We start from the raw sequence: 16,159 nt of genomic DNA on the forward strand, positions 1-16,159 counted from the left end.
TCAGTGCTGCCCATGTCACAGTGACTCAGTGACATCATCACCTGGGCCAAAAGTACAAAAAACGCCTGCACATCAACACCACCCTCAGAGTCGAGGAGAGGTCGTGGAGAAGGAGCTTGCCGGAGACTACTCAGGCACCAGGGTAAGTCAGAGGCTTCTGCTGCCTCTGACACAGCTCACGCACATCTCTCCCCTGACTTAGGATTAGTACAGAGTGTGAAGAGGAGAAATGCCAGCAGGGCAGCGCAAGAGACGCTCCAGCTGCTCACCATCAACCTCCTCAGGATCCAAGAGGGCACGGCCAGAAACTGTCCCCAAGGAAAAAGGTAAGAGCAGAACCCTCCCTCCCCACAGCTCCCTGGCACTGGCACAGGGCATTGCAAGGAAGTCACCGAGGAGCCAAATCCATGCCAGGCCCAGGCAGGAGCTCCCACACTGGGCTGAGCTCTGGGCACTTGCTGGGGCACCCATGCCTGACCTGCCCTGCCCTTCAGCCAGCACGGCACAGACCCTGCAGGGCCCTGGGGCTGATCCTGCATGGACACTTGCTCAGCCCAACAGACCTGCTCATGCCCGGGGCACTTGCTCTGTCTCTGCAGCCTGCATGCTGTGCCACCACACCCAGGACACGGACATCTGCGGGGACAAGAGAATGAAATTCAAGCTTTGTGTCCACACATACTGCCAGGTGAATTCTCTTGGAGCTCCCTCCAGCTTTCAGCCCACAAGGGCCCTGCGGCCCTGACCTAACAAGCTCCCGGCCTTCCCTGCCTTGCAGATCCTCGCCACCGGGCTTTACCCACGCGAGGACACTGGACACTTTCTCGTGGGGGACACCAGGCGCATCATCAGGGAAGCAGCCAAGAAGGTGAGGAATACCTGGCAGGAGGAGCAGGCAGCTTTGCACCAGGAGAGGCTTTGCCAGCTCCTCCTGCTGCTCCCCAGCAAAGAAGCCCCAGGCCTGGCACATGCAGGGGCCTCGGGGGCACGTGGCTCTGGGGCTGTGAGCGGGCTCTGCCCACATCCCACTCACTCTCCGGAGATGCAAAGAGACCACAAATCTCCAGTCCTGACATTCATGGGCCTGCTGTGCTCTTTCCAGACCTGCTTCTTCTGCTGCAAGATGGGGGCCACCATCACCTGCTGCCAGACCGGCTGCGACCGCACCTTCCACCTGCCCTGTGCCCCAGACGGACAATGTGTCACCCACTACTTCGGGGCCTACAGGTCAGGGCTGCCCACCCTCACCCTCGGAAGCCCTGCATTTCTCTCCAAGCCCTTTACATTTGAGTGAATGTATAAGGAGGGAACCCCTGGTTGCCAGCAACCTCTCACACACAGGGACAGAACCCACACAGGGGCTGGGGCTCCCTCACACCTCCTGCACCCACACTGCCAGCACAGCCCAAGGGCTCTGCACTTCACCCTTCCCTCACCCATCTCCTCCATCTTCCTCACAGGTCCTTCTGCTGGGAGCACCGCCCACAGCAGGCACTGCGGCCACGTCCAAGCCAGGACAACACCTGCGCCATCTGCCTGGACACGGTGGAAGACAACATCTCCTACAAAACCATGGGGTGTCCCGCGTGCCAAGACGCCCGCTTCCACCGGCACTGCATCCAGAGACTGGCTCTGCACGCTGGCATTGACTTCCGATGCCCGCGTTGCCTCAAACAAGAGCCGTTCACGACGGAAATGCTCGCCATGGGGATCCGACTCTCTAAGAGGTTGGCTTTTCTCCTCCCAGCTCACAAGGCACCAGGCACAAGCACAGTGCCAGCCTAGGGATTGCCCTGCCACGCTTTCTAACCTTCTGGCCTGTCCCTCTTGCCCTCAGCTCCAACCAGTCCCTGGAAATGGGACAGGCAAAGGAGCAGTGACTGCAGGCATCGGCCTGATGTGGGCTCAACTCTTTCCCTTCCTTCTCTGGCAGACCCCCATCATGGCAGACTGACCCAGAGGTCGGACCCTCAGATCAGAGGCATGGCCGCTGCGATGCCACAACGTGCCTTTGTCCAGGAGGCAGGGAGCACACCGAGGCACACGGGTAAGCTGCCAAAGCAGCAGTGCAGCCATCTGAGGGGGATCTGTCTCCCCACAGGCACAGGGATGTAGAATTACGCACAAGGCCTCTGCCAGGCACTCCCTGCTCTGACACTTTGTCCTCACCACCTCCTTGCTCCTCCAGACGCTGGCAACTGCGGCTCTGCAGCTCCTGCGCCGCTGAGGGCATCCACCAACTCTGCTCCTCTTTGGGCAACAGCACCTGCTCCTGGGAGTGCAGCACCTGTGCTGCCACCGACACTGGTAGGCAACAAAGCATTCAGCACTATACACTGCACACAGGGACCACGATGGGCCTGGCACCAGGGCCCTCAGCACACAGCTTGGCTCCAGGAGGGCACTGGATACCACAGCGGCCTCTTCTGCCTGCAGACTGGGGACTATCCTGACAACCTTCCTTCTGCCTGCCCCACTTTGCAGGTTCCACTGGCAAATCAGACCTTGTGGGCCCCAAAAAATCGAGCACAGAACTGCTGACTCTGTCCCAGGACACGGTGCTCCTCAAGAGCTGCTGCTCCATCAGCCCTCAGCAGGCTTTAAGGCAGAGCCACACTGAGCAAGAAATACAGTCAGGGGCAACGCACAGCCCTCCTGCAGAACCCTGCAGGATCCAGGATGGGTCAGCCCACAGTGCTGACACCTGCAAACCCAGCACTTCCAGCCAGGCAGCACCACAGCTCTCCCAGGGCAAGTGTCCTGCCAAGACCACCAGCTCTTCCTCTTGCCCTCGGTGTGCCTTCAAACGTGGCTATCCAAACAAAGACAGTGCCTCAGCGGTATCTTACGGCCCATCCGCAAAACGCCGCAGGATTGACACTGGGCCAGCCCACAGTGCTGACACCTGCAAACCCAGCACTCCCAGCCAGGCAGCACCACAGCTCTCCCAGGGCAAGTGTCCTGCCAAGACCACCAGCTCTTCCTCTTGCCCTCGGTGTGCCTTCAAACGTGGCTATCCAAACAAAGACAGTGCCTCAGCGGTATCTTACGGCCCACCCACAAAACGCCGCAGGATTGACACTGGGCCAGCCCAGAGTGTTGATGAAAGCAGCCCCAGCACTTCCACACAGCCAGCGCTGGGGCTGTCTGAGGGCACTTTGGCTGCCAACACTCCAGCACCACGGCCACAACGTCCATACAGGCCTCCATGGATCTTCCAGGGATCCACGATGGACATCCGCTCCCAGCCTGGGCCGATTCGCATGAGACACGTCTGGCAGCAACAACGGCGGGCAAAAAAGCCCTACAGCCGGCCACAAATACACAGCAGCACCAAATGTCAGCCTGTCCACACCCCCATCACCCTTACTCATCAAAGACACATAATCAAATAATATGAATAGATTAAGAAAGATAGATTAGATAGATAGACATATCGATAGGTAGATAGCCAGATAGTTAGATAGATAGGTACATACATACATACATTCATACATAGATACATAAATACATAGCCAGATAGACATTCGCAATAAATAAAGTTTTTTTACACTAAGAGAATTCGTATGTATTTCCCAGTAATTTTATTCAAACTTCCTTCAAGCTTCTCTCAGTGTAACGAACACGGATCTACGTCCCCAGGGTTGGCAGCACATTCCTGTGGGAGGAGGGGAAAGGGAAGATGGGGCAGAGGTGCCCTGGGAGGATTCTACTGTATGAACATCAATCACCTCTAGTCCACTCCCTCCCTTCTGGAATATTCCCTCTTTCTCATTCCCCACCAGACTCTGCAACCACACCACCCTCTCCCCACATCCTCATAGGTGTGCCCCCCATTACCCCACCTTGTCCCCTCCGCTGAGCCCTCTCCCCTCTGCTTGATTTCTACCCTGACACTGTCTACCCTTTCCCCTTTATAAACACCCTTCCCACACCAGTTTGTGGCTCAAGCTCACCCGGACACGGGCTCCCTGCAACAGCACTTGTACTCCTGCTTCCCTCCCTCCTTGGACCCTCGAGCTTCCCCCAAATAAACTCAGTTGGATTTGCCCCAGTGCCTCGGGTCCTCCTTCACCCTGGTCGCGCCATCCATATCCATCCGCAACTGTGCTCACGGTGGACGGCGAGGAGCTGCTCCTCCAGGACCCACCAAGGAGGGACCTGCCCGCACCCACACAGGAGTTCCCTTGCCGGGGGAACCATCCCACACCCAGCACACTTGGTGTCAGCTCTGGCCTCTCCCTGCCATCCAGGGATCTGCTGTCCCACCTGTGTCCCCTGCCAGCACATGTTGCCACCAGCCTGCTCCCTGCAGAGCTGGGGCTCAGCAGCACAACAGGCCTCACCACTCCTGCTCCGCCAAGCCTCACACAGCCCTGGCTCACCCACGTTCATTTGGTCACACAAACACAAAATTCACTCCCAGAAGAAGTTAACTCCATCCCCTCCAACAAAGCCACTACTGCAAAATCACCACTTGGGATGGGCGTGGCACCACCATTGCCCATCACCACACATCAGTGCTGCCCATGTCACAGTGGCCCCAGTGACATCATCACCTGGGCCAAAGGCACAAAACTTGGCTGCACATCAACACCACCCTCAGAGTCGAGGAGAGAGATTGTGAAGAAGGAGCTTGGCTGAGACTGCTCAGGCACCAGGGTAAGTCAGAGGCTTCTGCTGCCTCTGACATAGCTCACCCACAACTGTCTCTTCACTCAGGCTTGGAAGACAAGAGTCAGAAGGAGAAATGCCAGCAGGGCAGCGCAAGAGACGCTCCAGCCGCGCGCCATCAAACTCTCCTAGATCCAAGAGGGCACGGCAAGAAACTGTCCCCAAGGAAAAAGGTGACAGCAGAAGCCTCCCTCCCCACAGCTCCCTGGCACTGGAACAGGGGGTTGCAAGGAAGTCACTGAGGAGCCAACTTCATGCCAGGCCCAGGCAGGAGTTCCCACACTGGGCTGAGCTCTGGGCACTTGCTGGGGCACCCATGCCTGACCTGCCCTGCCCTTCAGCCAGCACGGCACAGACCCTGCAGCAGGGCCATGAGGCTGATCCTGCATGGACACTTGCCCAGCCCCACAGACCTGCTCATGCCCGGGGCACTTGCTCTGTCTCTGCAGCCTGCATGCTGTGCCACCACACCCAGGACAACGACATCTGCGGGGACAAGAGAATGAAGTTCAAGCTCTGTGTCCACACCTACTGCCAGGTGAATTCTCTTGGCGCTCCCTCCAGCTTTCAGCCCACAAGGGCCCTGCCGCCCTGACCTAACAAGCTCCCGGCCTTCCCTGCCTTGCAGATCCTCGCCACCGGGCTTTACCCACGCGAGGACACTGGACACTTTCTTGTGGGGGACACCAGGCGCATCATCATGGAAGCAACCAAGAAGGTGGGGATGACCTGGCAGGAGGAGCAGGCAGCTTTGCACCAGGAGAGGCTTCGCCACCTCCTGCTGCACCCCAGCAAAGAAGCCCCAGGCCTGGCACTTCCAGGGGCCTCGTGTGCACGTGGCTCTGGGGCTCTAAGTGGGCTCTGCCCACATCCCACTCACTGTCTGGAGATGCAAAGAGACCACAAATCTCCAGTCCTGACATTTATGGGCCTGCTGTGCTCTTTCCAGACCTGCTTCATCTGCTGCAAGATGGGGGCCACCATCACCTGCTGCCAGACCGGCTGCGACCGCACCTTCCACCTGCCCTGTGCCCCAGACGGACAATGTGTCACCCACTACTTCGGGGCCTACAGGTCAGGGCTGCCCACCCTCACCCTCGGAAGCCCTGCATTTCTCTCCAAGCCCTTTACATTTGAGTGAATGTATAAGGAGGGAACCCCTGGTTGCCAGCAACCTCTCACACACAGGGACAGAATCCACACAGGGGCTGGGGCTCCCTCACACCTCCTGCACCCACACTGCCAGCACAGCCCAAGGGCTCTGCACTTCACCCTTCCCTCACCCATCTCCTCCATCTTCCTCACAGGTCCTTCTGCTGGGAGCACCGCCCACAGCAGGCACTGCGGCCACGTCCAAGCCAGGACAACACCTGCGCCATCTGCCTGGACACGGTGGAAGACAACATCTCCTACAAAACCATGGGGTGTCCCGCGTGCCAAGACGCCCGCTTCCACCGGCACTGCATCCAGAGACTGGCTCTGCACGCTGGCATTGACTTCCGATGCCCGCGTTGCCTCAAACAAGAGCCGTTCACGACGGAAATGCTCGCCATGGGGATCCGACTCTCTAAGAGGTTGGCTTTTCTCCTCCCAGCTCACAAGGCACCAGGCACAAGCACAGTGCCAGCCTAGGGATTGCCCTGCCACGCTTTCTAACCTTCTGGCCTGTCCCTCTTGCCCTCAGCTCCAACCAGTCCCTGGAAATGGGACAGGCAAAGGAGCAGTGACTGCAGGCATCGGCCTGATGTGGGCTCAACTCTTTCCCTTCCTTCTCTGGCAGACCCCCATCATGGCAGACTGACCCAGAGGTCGGACCCTCAGATCAGAGGCATGGCCGCTGCGATGCCACAACGTGCCTTTGTCCAGGAGGCAGGGAGCACACCGAGGCACACGGGTAAGCTGCCAAAGCAGCAGTGCAGCCATCTGAGGGGGATCTGTCTCCCCACAGGCACAGGGATGTAGAATTACGCACAAGGCCTCTGCCAGGCACTCCCTGCTCTGACACTTTGTCCTCACCACCTCCTTGCTCCTCCAGACGCTGGCAACTGCGGCTCTGCAGCTCCTGCGCCGCTGAGGGCATCCACCAACTCTGCTCCTCTTTGGGCAACAGCACCTGCTCCTGGGAGTGCAGCACCTGTGCTGCCACCGACACTGGTAGGCAACAAAGCATTCAGCACTATACACTGCACACAGGGACCACGATGGGCCTGGCACCAGGGCCCTCAGCACACAGCTTGGCTCCAGGAGGGCACTGGATACCACAGCGGCCTCTTCTGCCTGCAGACTGGGGACTGTCCTGACAACCTTCCTTCTGCCTGCCCCTCTTTGCAGGTTCCACTGGCAAATCAGACCTTGTGGGCCCCAAAAAATCGAGCACAGAACTGCTGACTCTGTCCCAGGACACGGTGCTCCTCAAGAGCTGCTGCTCCATCAGCCCTCAGCAGGCTTTAAGGCAGAGCCACACTGAGCAAGAAATACAGTCAGGGGCAACGCACAGCCCTCCTGCAGAACCCTGCAGGATCCAGGATGGGCCAGCCCACAGTGCTGACACCTGCAAACCCAGCACTCCCAGCCAGGCAGCACCACAGCTCTCCCAGGGCAAGTGTCCTGCCAAGACCACCAGCTCTTCCTCTTGCCCTCGGTGTGCCTTCAAACGTGGCTATCCAAACAAAGACAGTGCCTCAGCGGTATCTTACGGCCCATCCGCAAAACGCCGCAGGATTGACACTGGGCCAGCCCACAGTGCTGACACCTGCAAACCCAGCACTCCCAGCCAGGCAGCACCACAGCTCTCCCAGGGCAAGTGTCCTGCCAAGACCACCAGCTCTTCCTCTTGCCCTCGGTGTGCCTTCAAACGTGGCTATCCAAACAAAGACAGTGCCTCAGCGGTATCTTACGGCCCACCCACAAAACGCCGCAGGATTGACACTGGGCCAGCCCAGAGTGTTGATGAAAGCAGCCCCAGCACTTCCACACAGCCAGCGCTGGGGCTGTCTGAGGGCACTTTGGCTGCCAACACTCCAGCACCACGGCCACAACGTCCATACAGGCCTCCATGGATCTTCCAGGGATCCACGATGGACATCCGCTCCCAGCCTGGGCCGATTCGCATGAGACACGTCTGGCAGCAACAACGGCGGGCAAAAAAGCCCTACAGCCGGCCACAAATACACAGCAGCACCAAATGTCAGCCTGTCCACACCCCCATCACCCTTACTCATCAAAGACACATAATCAAATAATATGAATAGATTAAGAAAGATAGATTAGATAGATAGACATATCGATAGGTAGATAGCCAGATAGTTAGATAGATAGGTACATACATACATACATTCATACATAGATACATAAATACATAGCCAGATAGACATTCGCAATAAATAAAGTTTTTTTACACTAAGAGAATTCGTATGTATTTCCCAGTAATTTTATTCAAACTTCCTTCAAGCTTCTCTCAGTGTAACGAACACGGATCTACGTCCCCAGGGTTGGCAGCACATTCCTGTGGGAGGAGGGGAAAGGGAAGATGGGGCAGAGGTGCCCTGGGAGGATTCTACTGTATGAACATCAATCACCTCTAGTCCACTCCCTCCCTTCTGGAATATTCCCTCTTTCTCATTCCCCACCAGACTCTGCAACCACACCACCCTCTCCCCACATCCTCATAGGTGTGCCCCCCATTACCCCACCTTGTCCCCTCCGCTGAGCCCTCTCCCCTCTGCTTGATTTCTACCCTGACACTGTCTACCCTTTCCCCTTTATAAGCACCCTTCCCACACCAGTTTGTGGCTCAAGCTCACCCGGACACGGGCTCCCTGCAACAGCACTTGTACTCCTGCTTCCCTCCCTCCTTGGACCCTCGAGCTTCCCCCAAATAAACTCAGTTGGATTTGCCCCAGTGCCTCGGGTCCTCCTTCACCCTGGTCGCGCCATCCATATCCATCCGCAACTGTGCTCACGGTGGACGGCGAGGAGCTGCTCCTCCAGGACCCACCAAGGAGGGACCTGCCCGCACCCACACAGGAGTTCCCTTGCCGGGGGAACCATCCCACACCCAGCACACTTGGTGTCAGCTCTGGCCTCTCCCTGCCATCCAGGGATCTGCTGTCCCACCTGTGTCCCCTGCCAGCACATGTTGCCACCAGCCTGCTCCCTGCAGAGCTGGGGCTCAGCAGCACAACAGGCCTCACCACTCCTGCTCCGCCAAGCCTCACACAGCCCTGGCTCACCCACGTTCATTTGGTCACACAAACACAAAATTCACTCCCAGAAGAAGTTAACTCCATCCCCTCCAACAAAGCCACTACTGCAAAATCACCACTTGGGATGGGCGTGGCACCACCATTGCCCATCACCACACATCAGTGCTGCCCATGTCACAGTGGCCCCAGTGACATCATCACCTGGGCCAAAGGCACAAAACTTGGCTGCACATCAACACCACCCTCAGAGTCGAGGAGAGAGATTGTGAAGAAGGAGCTTGGCTGAGACTGCTCAGGCACCAGGGTAAGTCAGAGGCTTCTGCTGCCTCTGACATAGCTCACCCACAACTGTCTCTTCACTCAGGCTTGGAAGACAAGAGTCAGAAGGAGAAATGCCAGCAGGGCAGCGCAAGAGACGCTCCAGCCGCGCGCCATCAAACTCTCCTAGATCCAAGAGGGCACGGCAAGAAACTGTCCCCAAGGAAAAAGGTGACAGCAGAAGCCTCCCTCCCCACAGCTCCCTGGCACTGGAACAGGGGGTTGCAAGGAAGTCACTGAGGAGCCAACTTCATGCCAGGCCCAGGCAGGAGTTCCCACACTGGGCTGAGCTCTGGGCACTTGCTGGGGCACCCATGCCTGACCTGCCCTGCCCTTCAGCCAGCACGGCACAGACCCTGCAGCAGGGCCATGAGGCTGATCCTGCATGGACACTTGCCCAGCCCCACAGACCTGCTCATGCCCAGGGCACTTGCTCTGTCTCTGCAGCCTGCATGCTGTGCCACCACACCCAGGACAACGACATCTGCGGGGACAAGAGAATGAAGTTCAAGCTCTGTGTCCACACCTACTGCCAGGTGAATTCTCTTGGCGCTCCCTCCAGCTTTCAGCCCACAAGGGCCCTGCCGCCCTGACCTAACAAGCTCCCGGCCTTCCCTGCCTTGCAGATCCTCGCCACCGGGCTTTACCCACGCGAGGACACTGGACACTTTCTTGTGGGGGACACCAGGCGCATCATCATGGAAGCAACCAAGAAGGTGGGGATGACCTGGCAGGAGGAGCAGGCAGCTTTGCACCAGGAGAGGCTTCGCCACCTCCTGCTGCACCCCAGCAAAGAAGCCCCAGGCCTGGCACTTCCAGGGGCCTCGTGTGCACGTGGCTCTGGGGCTCTAAGTGGGCTCTGCCCACATCCCACTCACTGTCTGGAGATGCAAAGAGACCACAAATCTCCAGTCCTGACATTTATGGGCCTGCTGTGCTCTTTCCAGACCTGCTTCATCTGCTGCAAGATGGGGGCCACCATCACCTGCTGCCAGACCGGCTGCGACCGCACCTTCCACCTGCCCTGTGCCCCAGACGGACAATGTGTCACCCACTACTTCGGGGCCTACAGGTCAGGGCTGCCCACCCTCACCCTCGGAAGCCCTGCATTTCTCTCCAAGCCCTTTACATTTGAGTGAATGTATAAGGAGGGAACCCCTGGTTGCCAGCAACCTCTCACACACAGGGACAGAATCCACACAGGGGCTGGGGCTCCCTCACACCTCCTGCACCCACACTGCCAGCACAGCCCAAGGGCTCTGCACTTCACCCTTCCCTCACCCATCTCCTCCATCTTCCTCACAGGTCCTTCTGCTGGGAGCACCGCCCACAGCAGGCACTGCGGCCACGTCCAAGCCAGGACAACACCTGCGCCATCTGCCTGGACACGGTGGAAGACAACATCTCCTACAAAACCATGGGGTGTCCCGCGTGCCAAGACGCCCGCTTCCACCGGCACTGCATCCAGAGACTGGCTCTGCACGCTGGCATTGACTTCCGATGCCCGCGTTGCCTCAAACAAGAGCCGTTCACGACGGAAATGCTCGCCATGGGGATCCGACTCTCTAAGAGGTTGGCTTTTCTCCTCCCAGCTCACAAGGCACCAGGCACAAGCACAGTGCCAGCCTAGGGATTGCCCTGCCACGCTTTCTAACCTTCTGGCCTGTCCCTCTTGCCCTCAGCTCCAACCAGTCCCTGGAAATGGGACAGGCAAAGGAGCAGTGACTGCAGGCATCGGCCTGATGTGGGCTCAACTCTTTCCCTTCCTTCTCTGGCAGACCCCCATCATGGCAGACTGACCCAGAGGTCGGACCCTCAGATCAGAGGCATGGCCGCTGCGATGCCACAACGTGCCTTTGTCCAGGAGGCAGGGAGCACACCGAGGCACACGGGTAAGCTGCCAAAGCAGCAGTGCAGCCATCTGAGGGGGATCTGTCTCCCCACAGGCACAGGGATGTAGAATTACGCACAAGGCCTCTGCCAGGCACTCCCTGCTCTGACACTTTGTCCTCACCACCTCCTTGCTCCTCCAGACGCTGGCAACTGCGGCTCTGCAGCTCCTGCGCCGCTGAGGGCATCCACCAACTCTGCTCCTCTTTGGGCAACAGCACCTGCTCCTGGGAGTGCAGCACCTGTGCTGCCACCGACACTGGTAGGCAACAAAGCATTCAGCACTATACACTGCACACAGGGACCACGATGGGCCTGGCACCAGGGCCCTCAGCACACAGCTTGGCTCCAGGAGGGCACTGGATACCACAGCGGCCTCTTCTGCCTGCAGACTGGGGACTGTCCTGACAACCTTCCTTCTGCCTGCCCCTCTTTGCAGGTTCCACTGGCAAATCAGACCTTGTGGGCCCCAAAAAATCGAGCACAGAACTGCTGACTCTGTCCCAGGACACGGTGCTCCTCAAGAGCTGCTGCTCCATCAGCCCTCAGCAGGCTTTAAGGCAGAGCCACACTGAGCAAGAAATACAGTCAGGGGCAACGCACAGCCCTCCCGCAGAACCCTGCAGGATCCAGGATGGGCCAGCCCACAGTGCTGACACCTGCAAACCCAGCACTCCCAGCCAGGCAGCACCACAGCACTCCCAGGGCAAGTGTCCTGCCAAGACCACCAGCTCTTCCTCTTGCCCTCGGTGTGCCTTCAAACGTGGCTATCCAAACAAAGACAGTGCCTCAGCGGTATCTTACGGCCCACCCACAAAACGCCGCAGGATTGACACTGGGCCAGCCCAGAGTGTTGATGAAAGCAGCCCCAGCACTTCCACACAGCCAGCGCTGGGGCTGTCTGAGGGCACTTTGGCTGCCAACACTCCAGCACCACGGCCACAACGTCCATACAGGCCTCCATGGATCTTCCAGGGATCCACGATGGACATCCGCTCCCAGCCTGGGCCGATTCGCATGAGACACGTCTGGCAGCAACAACGGCGGGCAAAAAAGCCCTACAGCCGGCCACAAATACACAGCAGCACCAAATGTCAGCCTGTCCACACCCCCATCACCCTTACTCATCAAAGACACATAATCAAATAATATGAATAGATTAAGAAAGATAGATTAGATAGATAGACATATCGATAGGTAGATAGCCAGATAGTTAGATAGATAGGTACATACATACATACATTCATACATAGATACATAAATACATAGCCAGATAGACATTCGCAATAAATAAAGTTTTTTTACACTAAGAGAATTCGTATGTATTTCCCAGTAATTTTATTCAAACTTCCTTCAAGCTTCTCTCAGTGTAACGAACACGGATCTACGTCCCCAGGGTTGGCAGCACATTCCTGTGGGAGGAGGGGAAAGGGAAGATGGGGCAGAGGTGCCCTGGGAGGATTCTACTGTATGAACATCAATCACCTCTAGTCCACTCCCTCCCTTCTGGAATATTCCCTCTTTCTCATTCCCCACCAGACTCTGCAACCACACCACCCTCTCCCCACATCCTCATAGGTGTGCCCCCCATTACCCCACCTTGTCCCCTCCGCTGAGCCCTCTCCCCTCTGCTTGATTTCTACCCTGACACTGTCTACCCTTTCCCCTTTATAAACACCCTTCCCACACCAGTTTGTGGCTCAAGCTCACCCGGACACGGGCTCCCTGCAACAGCACTTGTACTCCTGCTTCCCTCCCTCCTTGGACCCTCGAGCTTCCCCCAAATAAACTCAGTTGGATTTGCCCCAGTGCCTCGGGTCCTCCTTCACCCTGGTCGCGCCATCCATATCCATCCGCAACTGTGCTCACGGTGGACGGCGAGGAGCTGCTCCTCCAGGACCCACCAAGGAGGGACCTGCCCGCACCCACACAGGAGTTCCCTTGCCGGGGGAACCATCCCACACCCAGCACACTTGGTGTCAGCTCTGGCCTCTCCCTGCCATCCAGGGATCTGCTGTCCCACCTGTGTCCCCTGCCAGCACATGTTGCCACCAGCCTGCTCCCTGCAGAGCTGGGGCTCAGCAGCACAACAGGCCTCACCACTCCTGCTCCGCCAAGCCTCACACAGCCCTGGCTCACCCACGTTCATTTGGTCACACAAACACAAAATTCACTCCCAGAAGAAGTTAACTCCATCCCCTCCAACAAAGCCACTACTGCAAAATCACCACTTGGGATGGGCGTGGCACCACCATTGCCCATCACCACACATCAGTGCTGCCCATGTCACAGTGGCCCCAGTGACATCATCACCTGGGCCAAAGGCACAAAACTTGGCTGCACATCAACACCACCCTCAGAGTCGAGGAGAGAGATTGTGAAGAAGGAGCTTGGCTGAGACTGCTCAGGCACCAGGGTAAGTCAGAGGCTTCTGCTGCCTCTGACATAGCTCACCCACAACTGTCTCTTCACTCAGGCTTGGAAGACAAGAGTCAGAAGGAGAAATGCCAGCAGGGCAGCGCAAGAGACGCTCCAGCCGCGCGCCATCAAACTCTCCTAGATCCAAGAGGGCACGGCAAGAAACTGTCCCCAAGGAAAAAGGTGACAGCAGAAGCCTCCCTCCCCACAGCTCCCTGGCACTGGAACAGGGGGTTGCAAGGAAGTCACTGAGGAGCCAACTTCATGCCAGGCCCAGGCAGGAGTTCCCACACTGGGCTGAGCTCTGGGCACTTGCTGGGGCACCCATGCCTGACCTGCCCTGCCCTTCAGCCAGCACGGCACAGACCCTGCAGCAGGGCCATGAGGCTGATCCTGCATGGACACTTGCCCAGCCCCACAGACCTGCTCATGCCCAGGGCACTTGCTCTGTCTCTGCAGCCTGCATGCTGTGCCACCACACCCAGGACAACGACATCTGCGGGGACAAGAGAATGAAGTTCAAGCTCTGTGTCCACACCTACTGCCAGGTGAATTCTCTTGGCGCTCCCTCCAGCTTTCAGCCCACAAGGGCCCTGCCGCCCTGACCTAACAAGCTCCCGGCCTTCCCTGCCTTGCAGATCCTCGCCACCGGGCTTTACCCACGCGAGGACACTGGACACTTTCTTGTGGGGGACACCAGGCGCATCATCATGGAAGCAACCAAGAAGGTGGGGATGACCTGGCAGGAGGAGCAGGCAGCTTTGCACCAGGAGAGGCTTCGCCACCTCCTGCTGCACCCCAGCAAAGAAGCCCCAGGCCTGGCACTTCCAGGGGCCTCGTGTGCACGTGGCTCTGGGGCTCTAAGTGGGCTCTGCCCACATCCCACTCACTGTCTGGAGATGCAAAGAGACCACAAATCTCCAGTCCTGACATTTATGGGCCTGCTGTGCTCTTTCCAGACCTGCTTCTTCTGCTGCAAGATGGGGGCCACCATCACCTGCTGCCAGACCGGCTGCGACCGCACCTTCCACCTGCCCTGTGCCCCAGACGGACAATGTGTCACCCACTACTTCGGGGCCTACAGGTCAGGGCTGCCCACCCTCACCCTCGGAAGCCCTGCATTTCTCTCCAAGCCCTTTACATTTGAGTGAATGTATAAGGAGGGAACCCCTGGTTGCCAGCAACCTCTCACACACAGGGACAGAATCCACACAGGGGCTGGGGCTCCCTCACACCTCCTGCACCCACACTGCCAGCACAGCCCAAGGGCTCTGCACTTCACCCTTCCCTCACCCATCTCCTCCATCTTCCTCACAGGTCCTTCTGCTGGGAGCACCGCCCACAGCAGGCACTGCGGCCACGTCCAAGCCAGGACAACACCTGCGCCATCTGCCTGGACACGGTGGAAGACAACATCTCCTACAAAACCATGGGGTGTCCCGCGTGCCAAGACGCCCGCTTCCACCGGCACTGCATCCAGAGACTGGCTCTGCACGCTGGCATTGACTTCCGATGCCCGCGTTGCCTCAAACAAGAGCCGTTCACGACGGAAATGCTCGCCATGGGGATCCGACTCTCTAAGAGGTTGGCTTTTCTCCTCCCAGCTCACAAGGCACCAGGCACAAGCACAGTGCCAGCCTAGGGATTGCCCTGCCACGCTTTCTAACCTTCTGGCCTGTCCCTCTTGCCCTCAGCTCCAACCAGTCCCTGGAAATGGGACAGGCAAAGGAGCAGTGACTGCAGGCATCGGCCTGATGTGGGCTCAACTCTTTCCCTTCCTTCTCTGGCAGACCCCCATCATGGCAGACTGACCCAGAGGTCGGACCCTCAGATCAGAGGCATGGCCGCTGCGATGCCACAACGTGCCTTTGTCCAGGAGGCAGGGAGCACACCGAGGCACACGGGTAAGCTGCCAAAGCAGCAGTGCAGCCATCTGAGGGGGATCTGTCTCCCCACAGGCACAGGGATGTAGAATTACGCACAAGGCCTCTGCCAGGCACTCCCTGCTCTGACACTTTGTCCTCACCACCTCCTTGCTCCTCCAGACGCTGGCAACTGCGGCTCTGCAGCTCCTGCGCCGCTGAGGGCATCCACCAACTCTGCTCCTCTTTGGGCAACAGCACCTGCTCCTGGGAGTGCAGCACCTGTGCTGCCACCGACACTGGTAGGCAACAAAGCATTCAGCACTATACACTGCACACAGGGACCACGATGGGCCTGGCACCAGGGCCCTCAGCACACAGCTTGGCTCCAGGAGGGCACTGGATACCACAGCGGCCTCTTCTGCCTGCAGACTGGGGACTGTCCTGACAACCTTCCTTCTGCCTGCCCCTCTTTGCAGGTTCCACTGGCAAATCAGACCTTGTGGGCCCCAAAAAATCGAGCACAGAACTGCTGACTCTGTCCCAGGACACGGTGCTCCTCAAGAGCTGCTGCTCCATCAGCCCTCAGCAGGCTTTAAGGCAGAGCCACACTGAGCAAGAAATACAGTCAGGGGCAACGCACAGCCCTCCTGCAGAACCCTGCAGGATCCAGGATGGGCCAGCCCACAGTGCTGACACCTGCAAACCCAGCACTCCCAGCCAGGCAGCACCACAGCTCTCCCAGGGCAAGTGTCCTGCCAAGACCACCAGCTCTTCCTCTTGCCCTCGGTG

Source organism: Zonotrichia albicollis, chromosome 7 (genome assembly GCF_047830755.1).
Source record: "Zonotrichia albicollis isolate bZonAlb1 chromosome 7, bZonAlb1.hap1, whole genome shotgun sequence".
Taxonomy (NCBI): domain Eukaryota; kingdom Metazoa; phylum Chordata; class Aves; order Passeriformes; family Passerellidae; genus Zonotrichia; species Zonotrichia albicollis.